At 31.5% G+C, this 21,739-nt stretch overlaps 1 protein-coding gene across 1 annotated transcript in view; it reads left to right on the forward strand.

The window, feature by feature from the left end:
• The first annotated feature begins 2,097 nt into the window (after positions 1-2,097).
• LOC118200694 (WD repeat-containing protein 17-like) overlaps positions 2,098-21,739 on the forward strand; it is a 326,195-nt gene continuing 306,553 nt past the window's right edge. The window contains exon 1 of the mRNA XM_085808418.1: positions 2,098-2,206. The gene's annotated coding sequence lies outside the window, so the exon portion shown is untranslated. The remainder of the gene's footprint in view (positions 2,207-21,739) is intronic.

The following is a 21,739-nucleotide window of genomic DNA, read 5'->3' on the forward strand; positions in this document are numbered from 1 at the left end:
CAAGCCACAGCTGTATATTGTATTTGTAATATTTCAGTCATAAATGTATATAATACATAAACTATAAAAATATGCTGTGGCCTTTCGTCTTCTTGAGATTAAGAAAAGAAAGATTAATAAAGTTTAAAAAAAGAGACAGATAAAGTTAAAAAAAATAATGCAGTTTCATTGATTAAGAAACTAATGAAAAAAACTCTAAAAGAAGAAACATCTTTTTCCAGGCAAAAAAGATATCCAAGAGGTAAGTCGAATCAATATGACACCAAATTTTGCGTCACTATGCATCATATGGTGGTGCACCGCTAAGTAAAACAGTTGTGCAGTAACAGAGCCTAATGTAAAAAGTACGGCAGTACTAGTTTCGGTCATCATCAAAACAGATCTAGCATTTTTTCCAATCAAGTGAGGTAAAGTTTAATCAGGTTTGGTATTTATTCTTTTTACCTTACAGGTCAAAACCATTTAGAATCAAATTGAAGAAATGTTGTTTCACTCTGCAATTAATATAATATCGAAAATTTCTCAAACTAGATGCTTATTTTAGGGGAAAAACATCATTAACTCTTTTTTCTATAAATCTGGTTTTTAGATTGCAGAAGGCATTTTTGAATTTTAGTGCATCTTTAAAAAAATTTCTTTTAATTGAAGACTGGCGTTCAAAAATTACGGGATAATATCTTCACCTACATTTTCAATTAAAGTAGATTTCTCTCTTTACTTTTCTATTGAAAACCCCAGATAGAAGACACAATGCCCTCAAAGCATGCTTTAAATAATAATTATGATGATAAAACATAAAATGATAAAGCAAATGCCTTTCAAGATAACTAGAAGTGTTACGTGTAACGCCAACATGTATGTAAAAAGAACTATTTTAAGCAGAACAAGTGTGCAAAGTAATTGTAATGCTTTATCCGGAATGTGATCAGCATCCGTGTCTGACTCAAAAATCCTCATACATTTTTACGTACATTTATTTAATTTCTTTATATTGCCATCCTTATTACAGCAGCTTTCAAATTTGAAGAAATCTTCAAGCGCTGCGATAACATGCACCGAGCAGTAAATAAGTTCTCTTATTATCAAATATTACGATGATTGCATGCAGGTAATTAAAGTTACGAACTGCAAAATAATGTGAAAGGAAATCAGACATCAAAAGGCTAAGCCTGTGAAATCCAATCCTTTATTTTCCCCTCTACTGCTTCTTTTGATTGATTTAAGCAACGACGACTGATATGCTACCGATCAACTGAGTCGCGGTTGTCAAGTTAATTGAGATAAATATTCTGCGGGAAATTTGTAATTTAAATCTTGCGAAAATTAATCTTCTTTATAGAGCATGAATTTGCATGAAACCCTAAGTGCCTACACTTTTATGCAAAACGTCCAAAATAAAAATTTCCAACAGAAGGAGAATGCTAGAGGAAAGGTTTATTTCAGTTCTTTATTTTGAACAGGTTTGTTATTTCACATCCTGCCTCCTCTTAAGGCATCGCGTTTAAGGTATGAAGTATTTAACTTAAAATTTGTTTTAATAGTCTTAATTTAAAATATATTCGTGAGATCTGTACTAATGAAGCAAAATACATTTTCTTAATGTAATTCTTCTGTGAAATAAGACTGTGTTTGCAGCTTAATAAAACTTCATTAGCGTCTTTGTAACCAAATTTTATTCTTCAAACATTTGTAAATCTGGAAATAAAGTAGAAGATAAAAAAGTCTAAAGCAGATTTCAGTTTTAATAGTGTTCTTTTGTCACTTAACGAGCAAATCTCAACTGTCTGCGTATAGCGCGGAAGGATAAATAAATGCTTTACTGAACAAAGCAGTACACCCAAAGCTGTATTTCTTTGTATAAACTTTCAAGACTTTTGAAAAACATTGTGATTTTGCATTGAATTTTCATTTACTTTTCTTTTAAATTAAAAGTGTCATTTGAACTTTATCAAATGAGTTTCGTGTTAATCATTTCACTTTTAAGACTGAATTTAGGCATAAGTACAGAATCTACATGTACACTTTAAGAATTACACATCAAATCCGGATCGATAGAAACGACGTGGTCCGTTCCCTTGACAACAGATTCTAGTGAAAAGCAAACATTAATGTAACAAGAATAGCCCTCTTTTCTCTTTCCTACTCATTCTAACTACTTGTTTTCACGAAGTACCTCCAGACAAAGCCTCTGTTTGCGATAACTTAGGTGAGTATGTTTGTAGGTCTGTTTGTTTTACACCTGCACGTTCAAGAGTCCTTTTAAGCAGGAAAATATTCTCATTCAATATAATTCACGACACGAAACGAAGGGCAAATGCCAGTAATGATACAAAATTAAATTTCTCTTTCTGTAAAGTATACAGCCGATTAATAAATGCTAAGCATTTTTAATAGCTTTCCCACCCTTGACGAATATTACATAATCTTAAAACTTCAGAAATGGTGTATGATGTTAAGATAAATGAAAAGAAAATGCGCGTTTATGCAAATGAAATTATACTAAATAAGGCAAACCGAAGTTGTTAAAGCAATATAGAAATAAAGTGATTGACAGAATTATTTACCTCTTCATGTCTTTGTTTTATTCATAACTTTTTAATTTATTAAATAGTATAACAGTATTAACAATGGAATACTTAATTAACAGCAATTGTCTTTTCTTCTAAAATTCTTCTTAAATCCAAATCTCCGCTTATTATTGACGCATGTTTGTGTTTTCTCAAACTGCTTTTATAAACCAAAGCATTATTTTTCAATTAGTTTCCAAATAGGGACGTACTAGAGGTTTTAAAATAAAATTTTAAATTAGTACCATAAAAACATAAACTTTAAGCATTAAAATTAAGGAAAAGGATATAAGTGGTTTTAAAGGCTACTTAAAGAATTAAAGTTGTAGGGTTTTCTTAATTTGCATAACAAATTTATTTTAAGTTTACTTGTTCTCAACTTCTCAAACTTCCTCTCACATTCTCTCGTCAGGATGTAAATTTCAAAGTTAAATGAAGTGCTATTTAAACGTGTGATTATCTCAGTTTATTCAGAGCGTGTTTCGCTAGCCTAGCGCACGTTTCGTTGATATTTTGCGGTCACTCGAGTAAGCCCTTTGGCCTTAGTATCACGCCGGTTAGATTTCTGTGAGTCCATCTCTTAGGAGTAATTTTGAAGTGCGTTCTTGCACTCGTTTTATTTTCAGATTTTGATTTGTATTCTAGTCTACGTTTAGTTATCGCCGCAAGTGAACGGTGTTTTTGCAACGCACGAAGTCCGTACTGTCTGTTATTTTAGTTTGAGTTAATAAAGGGTTATTTTTCACCCTTCTTCTGTGCTGGTATTTATTTCACGCCTGTGCGAGAATTCGCCAGGTTCATCGTAGGATCTAAGTTAGTGCATGTGGACAGTTACAGATAGATCTTACAAAGTATAAGTCCTGATTTTATTCTCATATCATAAACTTCTAGCAATAACGTTTTAATGTAATCGTAATAACGTGTAATGCAGTGTAACTTCTTTAATCTTTAATAATGAAAATGAGAATCTATGAAGCATTAAAACAAGATTAGCAAATATTTTGCATCAAGGATAAATACTGTTGTGTTTTAAAGATATTTAAATGTATTTTGAGAACTTAGTTACAAACATTTATTTGCTAATAACATTTGTATAAGCAGCCAAAAATTAAAAATTAAGTGTAAACTCTTAAACCCGCCTACGTTTTGTACATTATCTCCAAAGTTTGAAATAATATCACATTGTTTCCGTAATATAAATCTCGTTCTTATAAAAGTCCTGCAAGCCAGAGAAGGTGAAGTTTTCTTAGACCCGAGAGAGCATTAAATGAAAAATCCGTAAAAGTAAAAAAAAGCATTAAATCCGAAATTGCGCAGCTTAAAAGGAGAGCCAGTGAAAAAAATGACTTAAATGCTCGTGTAAATAGAAAACGAAATCTGGTGAGATCATGCCATAACTTATGGTGAACTGGAGTTTCCTGGAAGTCCTTGAGATATAGTGATTTCGTGATAAGGCTCGATTTCGAAAGTGATTTCAGTAACTTAATGATTAAATGCTTAATGATAAATTAAAAGACTTTTAAGTAAAAATATATAATAATTTTTTTTGTAAACGAATTATGTCTTAAATCACCAAGAGGAATCTATAATGTTTTAAAAAATGAAATTAAAAATATTTCAAACAACTGATATGCTTATGTACAAATGAGATTAAAATTACAAATAACATTCAATCGATAATGCCACAATTTCATTTGTAAAGAAAGAGTTATCACAAGAAACCCAATTTCTACAAACGGCTATTTTCAAATATGCTTTAAAAAGGTTTACTTTTAGAACTGATAAGTTAGAGATTTGCTTTATATATTTTTCAGCCTAACGACTTAACTTGTATTATGTTAATGTTCAGAAATCAACCATCTGGGAAGTGTGACATGGCAAAATGTGGGTGAGATAAAGTATCGAACCTTTTCAAATTTTTTTTTAAGTTTTACATTTTTAAAAAGCACTCGAGTTGTTTCTAAGAGATGCACTTTTACATTATTTTAAAATAAAGTAATATTTCGCTTTTATTTGTTTTATATTTTCTTATACTCATGAATTCAAAAGTACCGCACATCAGACTTTCAAAAATTATGGAAATATCGAAATAGATATTAAAGCAAATTGGTTCAAGGGATGATACCCTATACTGTTACGACTAATATATCTCTTGAAATTTCAGTTGCAGTTTATGATGTTAGGTTTAAAAACTTTTTGCTTGGTGCAAGATGGAGATGAGTTTCTACAGCTAAACGAATTTTTATTATTAAATATTAAATCGCAAAGCATAAATTTGTTTGTGATGACATCTTTCTTATGTTCTTTGTTGGTAACCGCAATGTTCATTTCTGGTTTCGTCCATTTTGTCCGAATTCAGAAGAAACGGCAGCCACTTCAATCATTATGGCGATCGCTTCCAGTTTCTCGAATTTAGGTTACCAGTCGGAAAATCATTCTCTTATTAGGTTCTCTCTTTGAAGGCTCAAACAACTTTTCCGTAAGAATGCAACCTCATCTCCATCTTGCATAAAACAAACGGATTTTAAAGTTATTAACACAAATTGCCACTGAAATTTCAAGTAATATATTACATGTAACAGTATAAGAGTGTCATCCAATGAAACCATTTGCCGTTAATAACTATTTTTTTACTTTCCATAATTTTTAATTAATTTGGATTTTGAAACACTCTCTATTTATTAATTATTCCCTTCCTTCAGCTTCTAAAATATTTTACTGAAGCAAAATCATCTAGATGTTTTTAGCAGTCTTTTTGTGCTCTGAAATAGAAAATGAAATTCACAAATGAAATAAAATGTATTTATTTCGCGATAAGAAGGAAAAAACATTTTTAAAAAAGAAGCTGTTTGAAAGATAAGAAGCTTTTATTTCAACATGAACGTATTCATTTCGCAATAGAAATGAAAAAATGAGAAAACAGCGAAAGGTTAAAAAGCAGTTCTCAATACTTCGAATTACTTGCGCACCACCAGTGGCAGAGTGTTTAAGACTGCTAAAAAGCGGACGTTTAACCTGTGTTCGATCTCAGACGAACAAGCTAGCTGCATGGTTAGTTTTCGTGATTTTCCCCATGTGTTACGCGAATACAAGCCATTTTCCCTTAGAAATTCATCCCTGAAGGCTTCCTTCCCTTTAAGCAGATAGCCCACGTGGGCTTTGCTATGTTCAAATAACCTAACCTAGAAATATCTGCTAATGCCACCGACACCAAAAAAAAAAAATAATAATAATAATAATTCATATAATCTTTTCTTCGTTATAATTATTTACAAAATAGATCATGTTTTCATAAACATAAGAAATAAATTTAGTAAAACTGCAACAAAAAAGTCTAATTTAATATTTTAATTTTTTACTAGAATTAAAATTTAAAAGCAGTGGGGCAAAAACAATCTTTCCAGAAATAAAAAATATTCGTGACACTATGACAGCCATAAACAAGAGATAAAATGTTCTCCCCGTGCGTTTAGGATCTTAGTTTAGTATATTTATATTACATTCATTCAAATTAGCATTATTATGGTTTTTAATACTTTTATTTCATATCACAAATAATAAAACTAATCAATAATTATCAATGATAACTTGAATTTGACTGAGGATTTGTTTCTCCTCTCTTACTTTCTTTCATGGGTAAATCTTCCCGTTCAACTCCAGTATTATTTTAGACAGTATAAAAATATCATAATTATTTATGATTCATGAGTATGTATTTCCACAGCTTACTGAAGAAAAATTTAATCTTTAGAATTGTGCTTGCACATTATTTTATTCTTTATTTACATGAAAAATAATATGCAAATATATATACATATAAATTTCAAACTACATATATAGAGAAAAGATAGATAAATAGGTAGATAAACATATATACACCGATACATAGGAGTAAATAGGTAGATAAACATATATACACCGATACATAGGAGATTTCGCAGGAAATTAAATATCGTCATTTCTGTTACTTTGCAAAATGAATCCTTTTGACCTATGACATACTGCTACAGCAAAGATGATGCGAGCTTCAAAATTTTCAGTCCGTTGTGTTTCCAAACTTATCTCTACTTTGTATGCAATAAATTTCTGCTGGGAGTTCTCATTCGCGTTTTACGATACCTTGCACTTTTGAAATACCAGGATATTTACTAGTAGTCTCAACAATCGCTAGAACATTTTTAACCTCCTTATTTATATTTGAGCTTGACAATTAAAGATCAGCGTTTTAAAATGTCAAATCTAGATCTGTAAAATTTAACTGCAAACCACTCACACCTCAAATAGGTGAGTAGATATCATACAATGTTGCCTTATTTAAATTCGTATTTGAAGGAAGAAGATTTCCTTATAACACTTTACTTGTTAGCAATATAGCAACATTTTTATATTCTTGTTAATTTTAGATTTGAACTTTGAATAAAGTAACTGTTATGCTCTTCGTTCTATCTACGTATTTACTTTTCATCATTTAAACTTATCAATATTCCACGGCATCCCTTTTAATATTGTAGAAATAAGTTGTAGGATTTATTTTAGCTAACAATTATTTTGGTGTTAATATTTTCCTGTAAGATCTGTCTCTTCTGTTAGCCGTCAACGGAATGTTATATTTAAATGGCAAATGAGTTTGTAGAGAGCAAGAGAGAAATTTCGATTCTGGACAATTAATTTGTTTTCAATTAGGATTTAAAGCCGCGACAGCTGAACATGGATTAATTAGGCCTTGCAGTCATCCTCTGTTTTGTACATGTCTTTAAATTTCATTAAATTTTATTTTTATTAAATTTTTAGTTGGATGTATCTTACAATAAAATTTTTCGTTAAAAGTTTCCTGTTGGGTTTTTCTTTTCCCAGTCCTTGGAGTTTAGACTTTGCACTGGAAGTTTAAACAGGAGTATTTTAAGAGCTGATGAGGTTCAATTTGACACAATATGCCTCAGAATTCATTTGCTATTCTGTGAGATTATTCGAAACTTTTTTCATTTTGCTACGTAATTCCTTCCTGAAAGACTTTCCAAAGAAATTAAGTAATAATATAAATTTAAAATTGGAAGTCTATTCGAAAATTATTTGTAAACTACCGAGAGACTTTTTCACTACTATAATTCATAGTTTATAATATAATAATTCATAGTGTTTTGCGATCCATCTCAAAAACTAAACAAGTTTGTTCAAGTCCTGAAATCGTGAAATTAATTACTTTTCTTTTTAAAATGAAGCGAAATAGAATTCATAGTGTTTTTCGGTCCTTAGTGGAAACTAAATAAATTAGTTCAAGGCCCTGAATTGTGAAATTATAGTATTAATATACAGGGTGATCAAAAAGTCAATATAAATTTGAAAACTTAATAAATCACGGAATAATGTAGATAGAGAGGTAAAAATTGACATACATACTTAGAATGACATGGGGTTTTATTAGAAAAGCAATAATTAGAAAAGCAATAATCTGATCAGAAAAGCAATAATTAGCATAACAAATTAAGATAAAGCAAAGATGATGTTCTTTACAGGAAATTCTCAATATGTTCACCATCATTCCTCAACAATAGCTGTAGTCGAGAAATGATGTTGTGAACAGCACTGTAAAGCATGTCCGGAGTTATGGTGAGGCATTGGCGTCGGATGTTGTCTTTCAGAATCCCTAGAGATGTCGGTCGATCACGATACACTTGCGACTTCAGGTAACCCCAAAGCCAATAATCGCACGGACTGAGGTCTGGGGACCTAGGAGGCCAAGCATGACGAAAGTGGCTGCTGAGCACACTATCATCACCAAACGATGCGCGCAAGAGATCTTTCACGCGTCTAGCAATATGGGGTGGAGCGCCATCCTACATAAAAATCGTACGTTCCAGCAGGTGTTTATCAGCCAGGCTAGGGCGATGCGATTCTGTAACATATCGGCGTACCTCTCACCCGTCACGGTAGCAGTTACAAAACCAGAATCACGCATTTCCTTGAAGAAAAAAGGCCCGATAACAGTATTTTTTTTTTTTTTTTTTTTTTTTTGGTTCTAATAAAACCCCATGTCATTCTAAGTATGTGTGTCAATTTTTACCTCTCGATCTACATTATTCCGTGATTTATTAAGTTTTCAAATTTATACTGACTTTTTGATCACCCGGTATAAAGAATTATTATTCGTTTTGAGAAATAGCCGAAGTAAGTTTAAAGTAAAATCGTTTTCGAGAATTTTTAAATTTGTTGCTGTCATCTTCTTCTTTCCCCCCTCCTATTCTCTGCCTCTCTCCTTTTTTTTTTTTTTTTTTTTTTTTTTTTTTTATCACACCGGTGATTTTTCTTCTCTGATGTTTGAAATCGCATGGTTATGCAAGATAAAAGAAACATTAAGCGGAGGGTCTATAATTGCGTCTCATAGGTCGTTATTGTTTTTCCCCCTCATGCAAAACCTTGGATTTGGGCAATAGGATGGGGAGCTGTTATTTATTACTGACTTTTATTATAAAGCTTTCCCCGTTCCCTTCAGAAAAATAACAATAACGGAGCCGGCGCTGAAACGGCTCTTTTAAAGGCTTGCCGCATTCAGAGCTTTTCATAGCCATAAGGCTGTCCCCAACAATGATCACTTTTGGAAGATTTGCCGTTGCTGGTAGTTTCGGAAACAACGCTAAAAAAATCCCGAAACAACAAATTTAAAAAAAAATTCTTTAAGTTCTGAAAAGCACTATAAACATGTTCCTTTCTAACATATTCTCTCACTATTTAAAAAAGCTTTTGTCTCATCTCTTGAACGCATCGATTTTTATTTGCTTTGATCGTTATTGTTACATCTTTTCTGAAGACGTCTTATTTGTCTTATTATATATGTAGTTACAAGTAATTTTAAAAGACTTCTTGGTACTGCCTTTTCGTTCGTATTCTTCTTTCCACAACTTTATTGGAGTCTGAAAAAAGCTTTCTAATGATATGCTTTACGACAACTCGCGTACCATAAGTTACAATAAGAGTTAATAATTTTAGATGATACTCAGGCTTATATTTGGAATGCGCTGATATACAGATGCTTACGTTCATATATGCGCGTTTCTTTACCAGAATATGAAGCATTAAAGAAGACGTTTAAGATTTTAAAAACTGCAAGGTAAAAAAAGGTACTCATCTGATGAACTCATCACCTATGAATAGATAAAGTTACTCATATTTCTTCAATAATTATTCATTTCTTTTTAGGAGAAGTAATAAATATTTTTAGCAGTTCAGATCATGGTGGTTTTCAAAAGGTCCAGAAAAACTCTTTAACTTAGAACTGGATTTTGCATAAAGTTAAGGACCAACAAAAACTCTGCGAGTTATGATTAAATTTGAATCAAAACATGTATATCCATTAGCCACTTATTGATTATATTAAACATTTATGCGAACATTATTACATTGTCATCCCTTCAGAATCATAATTTTATTTTTAATTCTTGAGCACAAGGTCTCAAACTATTAAACAGAAAATTTCATAGATTATTTTTAATCAAAAAACATCAACATCATAAAAGATAAAATTAAACCATTAATTTCCTGAACATTATTCTCATTTCCGATATCATTTTAATGTTTAGCACATAAATAAGTGCCACATAAATAAATGCACAGCATGAAAGTTGCAAGATTAGCTCCAAAGAACTTCCAGAATTCAAGTACAACTAATAAACAAGGAATAGAATGCTTTTGGAACGCCAGGTCGAAATTTAATAAATTACCCGCATTACCCCTCAATTATTCCTAGCAGCTGAAATTATTCCTCCTTCATGATTAACTATCTGTTAAGGGCATAGCAATCCTCCCCGTTGCTGTTGCCAACTTCCAGGGATGTATCGGAATGTGTTGCTATGTACCTGATTCCTTAATCGAGGTGTTCATCAAATGCTAGCAGAATGTTCGATTCGAATGTTTCGTTCGCTGCATTGTTACGCTTCGAATGGTTGCCCAGTTTCATCAGTGGGTTAGTGGCGGTGCACGTTCGAAAGAGACTGAATTGAGCCTCACCTACATTTTGCTCGAGATAACGTATCATTGGAGAATTGAAAAAAAGAATCGATTCAAAGGAAGTTATTTTCTTTATGTCTTTTCTCCAAAGTATCTTAGAGTTTCTTATTTCAGAGAGAAAGCAAAAGTATTTTCGTAAAACTGAGTTATGATCAACTTCGTAATAATTAAACTCTATCAAATACAATTCGTTGGAAAAAAGTTGATACGCTCAAATTTCTTTTACTCTCTCTCTCTCTATATATATAACGTATATATATATATATATATATATATATATATATATATAAGAGAAAGAAAATAAAAAAAAAAGATACATTTTAAATTCATCCCATATTCAATTCGAAATAAACCACATACAAAAAACAAAAAACAAAAAACGAACAGTGGCAACCTGCAAGAAATAAGAGAGCAAAATATATCAAAATGAAAATGAAATTTACATCTTTCGCCGAATAGTCATCAGGGGTTTGGTGCAACGATAGAAGTAAATAATCAAAACAGCCTGTTTCCAAACTGAAAAAGACACAAATCAAAGTTAAAAATTTTAATTAAAAAATAATCTTAGTAAAACAATCAAAGTAGTCCGTGTCTTTATCAGTCCATCCCCTATAGGCTGAGGTAAACAGTGCCAAAATTGTAAAATTATAGAATCAAAAACATAGGCAAATTCAAAAAAATTGAGAAATAATAGACAAGTTAAAAAGAATATTTTGAGTAAAGTCCAAAGACAAAACTTGAAAAATTACCCAATACTTAAAGAACAAACCCATATGCAAATTTTATTATCAAAATTGAAAATAACAGAACTATACAAAAAATTTCAGAACATACATGCTGGGTATAAAATAATAGCATAAATCATGAACAAGCAAAATTGCTTAAAAATCTAATAAGCATTTTTTTAATATCAATGAACCGAGTCCCAAAACAGCAGAAGTAATCCAAAATAGCCATCCATCCATCCACTATATCACATAGATAAATATATCGCTATATATAAAGAAATATAATAATAGTATATATATATATATATATATATAATTTATCAAGCAAAGCAGTAATAACAATTTTTAAAAAACCAATTTTGGTCTAGAAAACATCTTGCGCAATATGCTGCAAAATAAGTAAAATATAAAAATTGTAGTAAGCTCCCTAAAAGTTATCAAGGGCTGCTGCTCCAAAAGGTTTAACACGTTTTCAAAAAATTAATACACATGAAAATCAAATCATTAGACATGTAAAACATTAATAAAATTAAAAGTTTGGAAGTCGAATTGGGCTAATTTACCATTTTCCGCTTACTTTTTAACTTTTTCTGTTTTTTAATTTTATTAATGTTTTACATGTCTAATGATTTTATTTTCATGTGTATTAATTTTTTGGAAACGTGTTAAACCTTTTGGAGCAGCAGCTCTTGGTAACTTTTAGGCGAGCTTACTACAATTTTTATATATATATATATATATATATATATCGATTTCAAAAGTCTTACGCCGAACTTATTAATAGCGTAAGAGAGATAAAAGATATTATGTGCCTAAATTAAGTAACCCATTCTAATTTTTTGCCCAAAGGGGCGTTAGCCCAGAAGGACTGTTAGTCTCGAAACGGCATTTTGGGTCAAATCACTGTAAACGACTGTATCACTTTTCAAATTGTTGCCGCCAAATATTATCGCCCTGTGTTATATTTAAAGAAATTAAATGATGAAATATTTACATGAATGTGTATGTTTTTCGTGCTGTGAAGAAACTACGATACCTAGAGACATTAAAGTTCCAATTTAAATATTAGCATTTGCGAAACTTCGTAATATCTCCATGCTGTACAAGAATATTATATAATGCTAAATGCTAAAGTTTATGTGTGAAAAGAAATTATTAACTGAAAAATAAGTGGTTGATCTTTACAATATGGTAACTGGTAGTTTGGCGACATTTTGGAGGCGATAAAGGTTACTACCTGGGACTTTGGTAATAATGTGAGCAGTACTCAGTTCCGATTACGCATTATTTTGTGTGGGGAAAATGAGAGATCATGGGATATGTCATGTGATATTAATGGACGAATTACGGTTCTTTAATCGGAAAAGGGGGGAATTTGGACAAGTATCTGTGGATGTATATTATTTTGTATTAAGCTTCATTGTGTGTTGTGTGAAGTAGGGTTGAATAATTTTGGGAGTGTATGGCGCTGTCTAAAGTGAATTGTAGATGTGATAAAGAGAAATTTTTTTTTATGAAATTCTATCAAATTCGGAAAAAAATCGTTCAGTAATTTTATTGAATCCATAATAAAAGTGTATCCACCATGTAAGGAAGATTCGGAAGAATATTAGGTTAGTTAGACTTTGTTAAGAATGTGAGTAGTATTCAGTTCTGATTACGCATTATTTTGTGTGAGGGAAATGAGAGATCATGGGATATGTTATGTGATATTAATGGACGAACTACTGTTCTTTAATCGGGAAAAAATCTGGCAATTTTTGTATTTGGCTTTATTCTGTGTTGTGTGAAATAGTGTTTGTGAATTTTTGGATCCCATGGCCGTAACTAAAGTGAATTCGAAATGGGTATTTAGTGGTATTGAAAAGGATGGTAATAAATGTTTTTTAAGGTTGTGCGAGAGAGAAATAAAGATGTTTTATTATGTTATTTATTTTACCTGGTATCTTGCTTTGAAAGATAAGTATGATTTTAAAGATTCTGAAACAGAAGTAAGAAAAGTGTATCCGCCACGTAATCAAGATTCTGAAGAAGATTAGGTAAGTTAGTATTTTTAATTATTTGAGGATATTATTTTTATGCATTGTTGTAAATGTAAGGTGGAAAGGAATTTGGTATTACTGGGAAAATTGTTATTAGCAATGATTTAGTTTAAAGTAATTAGGATTGTAAGGTAATTTTTATTAATTTAATGTATGTGCTCATTTATATTTTAAGTAGTGTTTTTGAATTTAATTATATTTTAATGAAATGATAGTTATTTTGTGAATTTTATGTTTGTAGGAATTTGGTATACGTTTAAGTTGAAATAAACGTGCATGGAAATAATTTAAATATTTGATATTAAGTATTTGTAATGCTTGAGGTATGAATTCGTTGGTGACGTGTATAATGTAATAGATGATTTAGAGGTAAAAGTTTTTGGATATTCTATTTATTTTATATGTGGAAATGTTCATATTTGTAAAGGGTAAATACTTTTTCGCGATCATGTAATTTCATATATGTTATTTTTACCGGGTTTAAAGATTGAGAAAATTGTCATGTATTTTCGTGAAATTTTTTTAATTTATGAGAAAAAAGCAGTGTACATGGATATAGTGAAGAGTGTGCGCAATGCCATTTTTGTGCAATTCTGGGATGTTTTTTTAAGTAAAAATAAGTCGACGTGTACATGGTTTAGTGATATTTTAATGAAATGATAGTTATTTTGTGAATTTTATGCTTGTAGGAATTTGGTATACGTTTAAGTTGAAATAAACGTGCATGGAAGTAATTTAAATATTTGATACTAAGTATTTGTAATGCTTGCGGTATGAATTCGTTGGTGACGTGTATAATGTAATAGATGATTTAGAGGTAAAAATTTTTGGATATTTTATTTATTTTATATGTGGAAATGTTCATATTTGTAAAGGGTAAATACTTTTTCGCGATCAGGTAATTTCATATATGTTCTTTTTACCGGGTTTAAAGATTGAGAAAATTGTCATGTATTTTCGTGAAACTTTTGTAATTTATGAGAAAAAAGCAGTGTACATGGATATAGTGAAGAGTGTGCGCAATGCCATTTTTGTGCAATTCTGGGATGTTTTTTTAAGTAAAAATAAGTCGGCGTGTACATGGTTTATGTGTACGTGTTATTTTGAAAAATGCGTAAGGAGAATGGTATTGTGCAGTTTTTCCTAATTTTGCAGTGAATTTTTGTCATGATTAAGCAGTTTTGTTTCATAAAATTTCTAGGATAAGTGTAATTCGGCTAGTAGATTGTTGGAAGAAGTGTTCAGGAGATAAAAAGAAAAGAAACATGTCTTTACTTCGTGAAGACAAAATGGCGGCGGGGGAAAAAAAATAGAGGGTTGCTGTAGGAGAGTTGGTCGCCAAATTTTCGCCAAAAAATCGCCAAGTTACCATAATGTAAAGATCAACCAAATAAGTAACAATATATTTGCATTACGCATTAATTTTAACATTTTTATCCCCTTATGATTTTTAGATTCATAAATTTTTCTGCAAAATTTAATCAAACATTACTTTTTAGTCTCATTTTCCAGTCGATATTAAAAGTCAATAAAAGCTTGTTCTTTTTTAAAGAAACAAAATTTTCGCGGGATATAATTTGCTTTAACTATCCATAAATGGAGTAAAGAAATTTGTTTCATGCATGACCATTTGTTTTCTCGTCTCTCCTGGAAAGTAAATTATGTTCTGCTTTGTACTCTTCGCTAACAAGCTTAAAACTTATAGAAGATATTAAAGGTTTATTATTTATCAGCAGCAAATAAATGTCCCAGATTTAGGGAAATAGCAATACATTAATACTGAAAGCAATAAATACGAGTTTGGAATGTGCGTACAAATTGAGCAACTTATATTATTATTTACATTATACTCGCTCAGATTTGCTGATATGTTTATGACATGACGTCATTCGGTAATACTCATGTTATTGGATGGCAAACAGTTTCATCATTTTATGAACGCTCAAAAGGAAAACCTATAAAGCTCTGAATGTTTGTTTCAATATAGTTGTAAAATATTGTTCATGCTGATAGATAAGTTTCTTTTAACCTCTTAACCGAACTTCTGCCAATTATCTAAAAAAAGTCAGTTTTTCAGTGGAGGGAAATCTTTTATATAAATATACTTTTGTATAATACTTACATATATGAAGCAAAAATAAATATTTAATCAAACAATTTTTATTTTCTTAGTTTAGTGCATAAAACATAGGGAAAATAATTAAAAACATTAAAATTAAATTTTGGGGTAATCTGCAGCATATAACTCAGAATTAGAAGATTTTCAAAAATTGCAAAACCAAAAACGGAAAGTTACAGAATTATTATAAACTACGTTAAATTATTCAAACACTAAAATTATGATAATTCTTTATCGCTTTTCTCTGCGTCTTTGTGACTGTTTTCATCGCTTGTATTTATTCAACCGTGCGCATAATGGTAATATCAATCGACGCTGCTCGAATCAACTAAATGTGCACTTTGCAGCCAGTGCTTTTCACTGAAATCAACAATGCACATTTACTTTGTGAACGATCATGCACGTGTACCATGACTGAATTTTATTTCATTATATTATCCTGTGTCCTATGTGACCTAAATTCATTCTGTTAATTTTGAATGCTAGTTTACTTACTTTACCGTTGAAATGTATATAGTTTATCAATACATGGATGTTATGTCTAGATATACGGACATAAAAGTCGGGCAAAGGGGGATTGGAGTCGAATATATTGCCAGGAATAAGGATAGTTTGTTATAATTCAATAAATGTAAAAACGATGAAGATTATGCAAAGAGTAAATAAGCTATTGATCTTACTTAATTTAATCCTTTTTTATTCTATTTATTTCTATAAATATATAGAATATTTCTTATATAACATATTCTATTCTATTTCTTATATAACATATCTTTTAATTGCTTTGAACTTTAACTCACTAGTGGCAGAATGTGTAAGTTGTGATAATATGAGCAAGTTTTCCTGGTTACTCTTCTACAGCGACTGCGTAGGCTAGCAACAGGGATATTCCATAGTTTTTGTGCGTGAATGCGAGCCAGTGTCTCTTAGAAACTCCTCAAGAAGACAGTCTTCCTAAAGTAAATGCGTGTGTTTTGTTCTGAAACTATCGCGTGTCATACGTATTGCTTAATGCGTGTAATTCAAATATTTTATGGAGGAAAAAAAGTAAATCGTTTATAAGTATAGATAATACTTCGATGGTACAAAATTCTTTGTTCTAGTGTTTTTGTTTTTAAATATCTTTTTCACTTATTTTTTATGGAGTTGTATAAACAATTATATATTGAAAAATGAATCATACTAAAAACATTTTTGTAGTTTCGCTTTAAATTTGGAATACTTCCATATGTATGCAAACATAAAGATAAAAGGTTTTCTTTTAATGATAATTAAAATACCATATTATTCATTAAATTAAATCGCTAGTGTACAATCATTGAATTAATAATTATTAGTTCACTTTCAATTACTTTCAGAGTGACAAAATCATTCATTTATTGGCTTTCCATTTAATTGTTTTATTGACAAGGGGGAGAAACAGTGCAGTTAGTACAAAATTCATTGTTGGTTCTAAAAGCAATTTTAATACAATTCTGTGAATTATAGTGCTTTCGCACACATGCTATTATTATAAATCTTTTAATACTCTTAAAAGCGAAGTATATCAGTGTCTGAAGTGAACGATGAAGGCTGTCTCTGTAACAGGAAAGCCTCATCAGCCAATGGATGCATAAAATGAGACGTTGGGATTACAAGAGACGCACTTGCTAATACAGAGAATAGCGCATAGCATGTGATCGTCTCTTCTCCAAACTCAAGATTTTCGACTCATCTATGATATCCATTATTATAATACATGAATAAAGCTCAAGACAGCGAACACACTGTTTGAAATTCGAGGTTAGAGGAGGAGAATGGCATAAATATCCATGATGAATTTTAGGGCTGGTGTTCTAGTTATATTTCTGGGAATTAATACGAAAAGCTAGTAAATAGTTATAGGAATAATTAAATATTATTCTAAAATATGAAAAGCTTAAAAATGCGACAAAGGTAATACAATACAGAAATTATACATAAATTTACTAACAAATTAATAAATTTGTTGCATATTAACGTATGCATTAATATGCAATAAAAATTAATGCATGCATTAATATTTAAATAGCAATAAGTATATATTGTGACTGGTGCTGGATACATCTCAAATATGATTGGTTAGAGTTAAGACAGCATAATGTACTAGTGAAATATGCAAAGCTGCTCACAAGGGAATTATTTTCTTGCAGATGTTAAAATAAATAAATAATAGACTGTTTCCAGGAAGGACTTCGTGTGGTTTTTTACGGAAAATACAAAACGAATCAAGCTCACGTATGTGGTAAAGAAATATCTTTGATAAGTCCTGCTATGATTTTTGGTCTAACTATAAAGCACGTTTTCTCTCGAAATCTAAAAGAACAGTCTTGAAAAACGCGAAATTTTAAGTTACTGCATAACGTGACGAACTAATTTGTACTACATCTTCGTAAAGGCATCCTCAGAGAAACCCACAAAACTGAAACTTTCAGGTCCTTTGTGAACATTTCCTCACTACAACTTTATTTTACTGCTTAAACCATATGAAAAGTGAAACACAAACTTTCATGAAAAGTCATATTTGGGAAATGTTCAAACCTAATTAATTGTTCAAATAAATCATTTAACTTATGGATGTACTGCTTTATCCATTTACCTAGAATTGTTTAGAAATATCTGGCAATTGGGTTTATTTTAAGAGTTTACATTTATATATCATATATACAGTGTGTACCGTAAATGTTGCGACAAACTTCTAGGAGAGGTAAGGCACATCATAAGGATTAAGAATTGCATAGGAACCTATACCCGGAAATGTCAGGGGTAAGTGGTAGCAGAGGTAGAAGATGGGAAAGGAAACAAGAGAGTGGTTAATTTTAAACATTTATTGGACATGAATACAAATGGTATTTCGACAGCTTAAATGTTACAATAGTTGCTCGAAGTCTGAACTATCAGACGCCAAACATGCCTGACACCGATGGACCATTTGAATGCCGCAAATTATATGATCTTTCTGCAGCAGATTCTTTCCGATTTGCTTGACGATGTTCCACCAAATGTGAGGCGCAACATGTGATTCCAACATGATGGGGCCCTTGCTCGTTTTGAATTGGATGTTTGTAGCCATTGAAACATCATCATGCAGAATCATCATCATTCCCGATTGAGCTTGGTGGACCGGTTTCCTGGCCCCCACGCTCACCGGATTAATCGAGCCATGATTTCTTTTTGTGGCGAGACATCAAAAGTGTCGTGTATTACGATCCTGTTGTGTCTGAAATGGATTTCGTGACAAGACTAGCCTACGCAGTTGCTACAATCAAAGACACTGCTGGTGTGTTTGAACATATCCGGCAATCAATGGTCCGTCGGTGTCAGGCATGTTTGGCGTCTGATGGTGCAAACTTCGAGCATCTGTTGTAACATTCAAGCTGTCGTACACCATTTGTATTCGTGCCCAATAAATGTTTCAAATTAATCATTCTTATATCTTTTTTAATCTTCTACCTCTGCTACCACTTACCCTTGACATTTCCGGGCATGGGTTCCTATGCAATTCTTAATCCTTATGATGTGTCCTACCTCCCCTAGAAATTTGTCGCAACATTTACGGTACATATATATATGACACCTTGCTCTCTTCTGCATGATGATTAGCGAAGCTAGCTGCCATTATCGTTGTGCCCGGGTTCGAATTTTAGAGAAAATATGACTATTACTAGTTGTATATTTTCCCTTCTTCCAGGTGTAATATCAGTTGTTTCCTGTAGTGTACCCTATGCAACTTTGTCAGTGAAGAGATGGCTGAATGACAGAGGAGCTTGGCCATTCCCGGCGAAAGCTGAATAAGCAAGTTGCTGATTATTGTATTAAAAAAATATCGTATGAGAACAAACTAAGCATTGTAAATTTTTGCCTTTAACAAGAAAGGTTTTTTAGTCTTCAGTGTTCAATGTTTCTGAATATATACGTATACTTTGAAAAGTTGCAGAGAGGCAGGTTATAAGGTATTTCTCCCGCCTTTCTAGCGTGCCTTCGTGGTGTAGTGGTTCTGCACGCTGGGCCGGTATTCCAGAGGTCCGTGGTTCGATTCCCGGCGAAGGCGATTGCTCATTTTCCATCTCTCCAGCTTTTCCAATTAACCTAATATCTCTACAGTGGAGCTCAAACTAAAAAGAGTGTTGGATGAGGATTCTCCACATCCAGGATTTGGCGATTGGGTTCCCTAAAAAAAACCCAGTAGCCCTTTAAAAGGGGAAGTATATAAGGTATTTCTCCCGCCTTTCTAGCATGCCTTCGTGGTGTAGTGATTCTGCACGTTGGGCCGGTATTCCAGAGGTCCGTTCCGTAGTTAGATTCCCGGCGAAGGTGATTGCTCATTTTTCATCTTGCGTGCTTCCAAAAAAATACCTAATGTTTTCTACCAGGTAACAAAAAAAGCAAAAAATAACCATTATCAGCAGCGCAGCTTTGTTTTGCAAAAAAAATTCGTTGTGTTATTTCCTAAGCTCTGATTAGCGAAATGATTCATTCTTAGAAAGAAAATGTAAAGTAACATTTAAGTGAAATTTTAATTTCTACATACCTATTCGCCTAGGCTTTCATTAGTTATGTTGATCACTGAAGGTTATAAGCATGTTTATTTCTAGAAATCAATTTCTTAAAATTTCCAAGAATTTCATCCAAAAAGAAAATATATTCTCCTTTCCAGGAAATATTGTAATTTAAGACGAGATATTAAGCAGACATGAAACGAATTTAATCACTGAGAGATGCTCACGCTTTGCAAAGAAAGTACAATTAATGAGACAACCAACAACCGTCATCAAAGATTAAATATGTAGAACAGATAATCAGAACAGTTATATATTTTACATGTTAAATTTACCGAACAACTATGAATAGCTGGAGCTTAGGTCACAAAACTGATTTAATAATGCCAGCAGTTTGATTTTACATAAATATATGTAAATGACTAATAAGCAGTTATAAGCGTAAACAAAGCAGTAACAATTTCATTGTTAACCTATTTCAAAACATATGTAGATTGCAAATTTGGAGGGAAATGCTTTTGGTAAAGCAGTGAAATCATTGGAAGTAAAGTGTTATTCAAAATCAAATCAAAATCAATCAAAAAGAACAAAACTTAAGGAACAAAAACTTAATATTTCTTTCTTTTATTTCACTTATCTTTAAGAACTGAATGGTTAGTTTTAATGGATAGCTCTTCATTTTTCCTCTTTTTTAACTGTTTACTTAAAAGTAGTCTTATTTTTTAACTAATTTATTAAAAGTTGAAAGGTATAGATGAGCAACTCAGCTTTCTCATCATTGAACACTGAGTTAAAATAACACGCTTAATAACGATCATTGAAAGTATTAAGACAACAAGAATCAGCGTAATATTTGTAAATTTTCAGGACTAGTTTCAAAGATGTAAACATAGAACTTTCCTTTTTAGCTACAGAAGTGCAAATGAAAGAGAAATCTGTGCTCAGACGATAATAATGAGAGTAAGGTAATCGAGTTACTGGCGCCATCTATTGATGAAAAATTGAAAGAACTATGAAATAAATTCCTTAAAAGCTGAGAGAAAGACGGATTGGAATTGGATCCTTAACTTAAACTATTTTTTTTTTTTTTTTTTTTTTTTTTTTTTTAAGGCTCAAAGGGCGTCAGCCCAGAAGGGCTATCAATTTCGTTTTGGCATTTTGCGTTAAAAACTTTAGATGTCGGTTCACTTTTCAAACTGTTACCACCAAATATTACAGTCCTCTATTATATTTAAAGAAATTAAATAATGAAGGATCTGCAAAAGTGTTAAGTGTATGTATATTTCTCGCATTGTAATAAAACGAAGGCACCTAGAGCCATCTAATTTTGAATAACGTACGTTTCCATCCGAATATGGGCATCTGGAAGCCCAAATTTGGAATTTGTTCTATTATCCATTTAATATTTTAAAACTTTAACAAATTTTTAATTAACAAACTCAACGATTTCAAAGCGAGCAATGGCAACACTCTACCAGGGGGAGGGAACATTTTTATCTCCAGCGCGCGGATGTGTGTATCGGAATTTCTAAAGATATGCTCATTTTAAAATTATTCTGCGAAATTGCTACTGAACTGAATTTTATGGTTTAAGTGCAAAGAAAATGATATTTAATAAATAAAGGTAACACACAAAACGTTAAAAGAAACGCCCCTTTGGACGTAATTTAAAATCTGAAACCCTTCAGATTTTTTTTTTTTTTTTTTTTTTTTTTTAAATGTGGAACGCTTGTAGAAAATCTAATTCGCTAACGGAAGATGCTTA

Source organism: Stegodyphus dumicola, chromosome X1 (genome assembly GCF_044657685.1).
Source record: "Stegodyphus dumicola isolate Sdum_Otavi_A_Nest chromosome X1, ASM4465768v1".
NCBI classification, from domain to species: Eukaryota; Metazoa; Arthropoda; class Arachnida; order Araneae; family Eresidae; genus Stegodyphus; species Stegodyphus dumicola.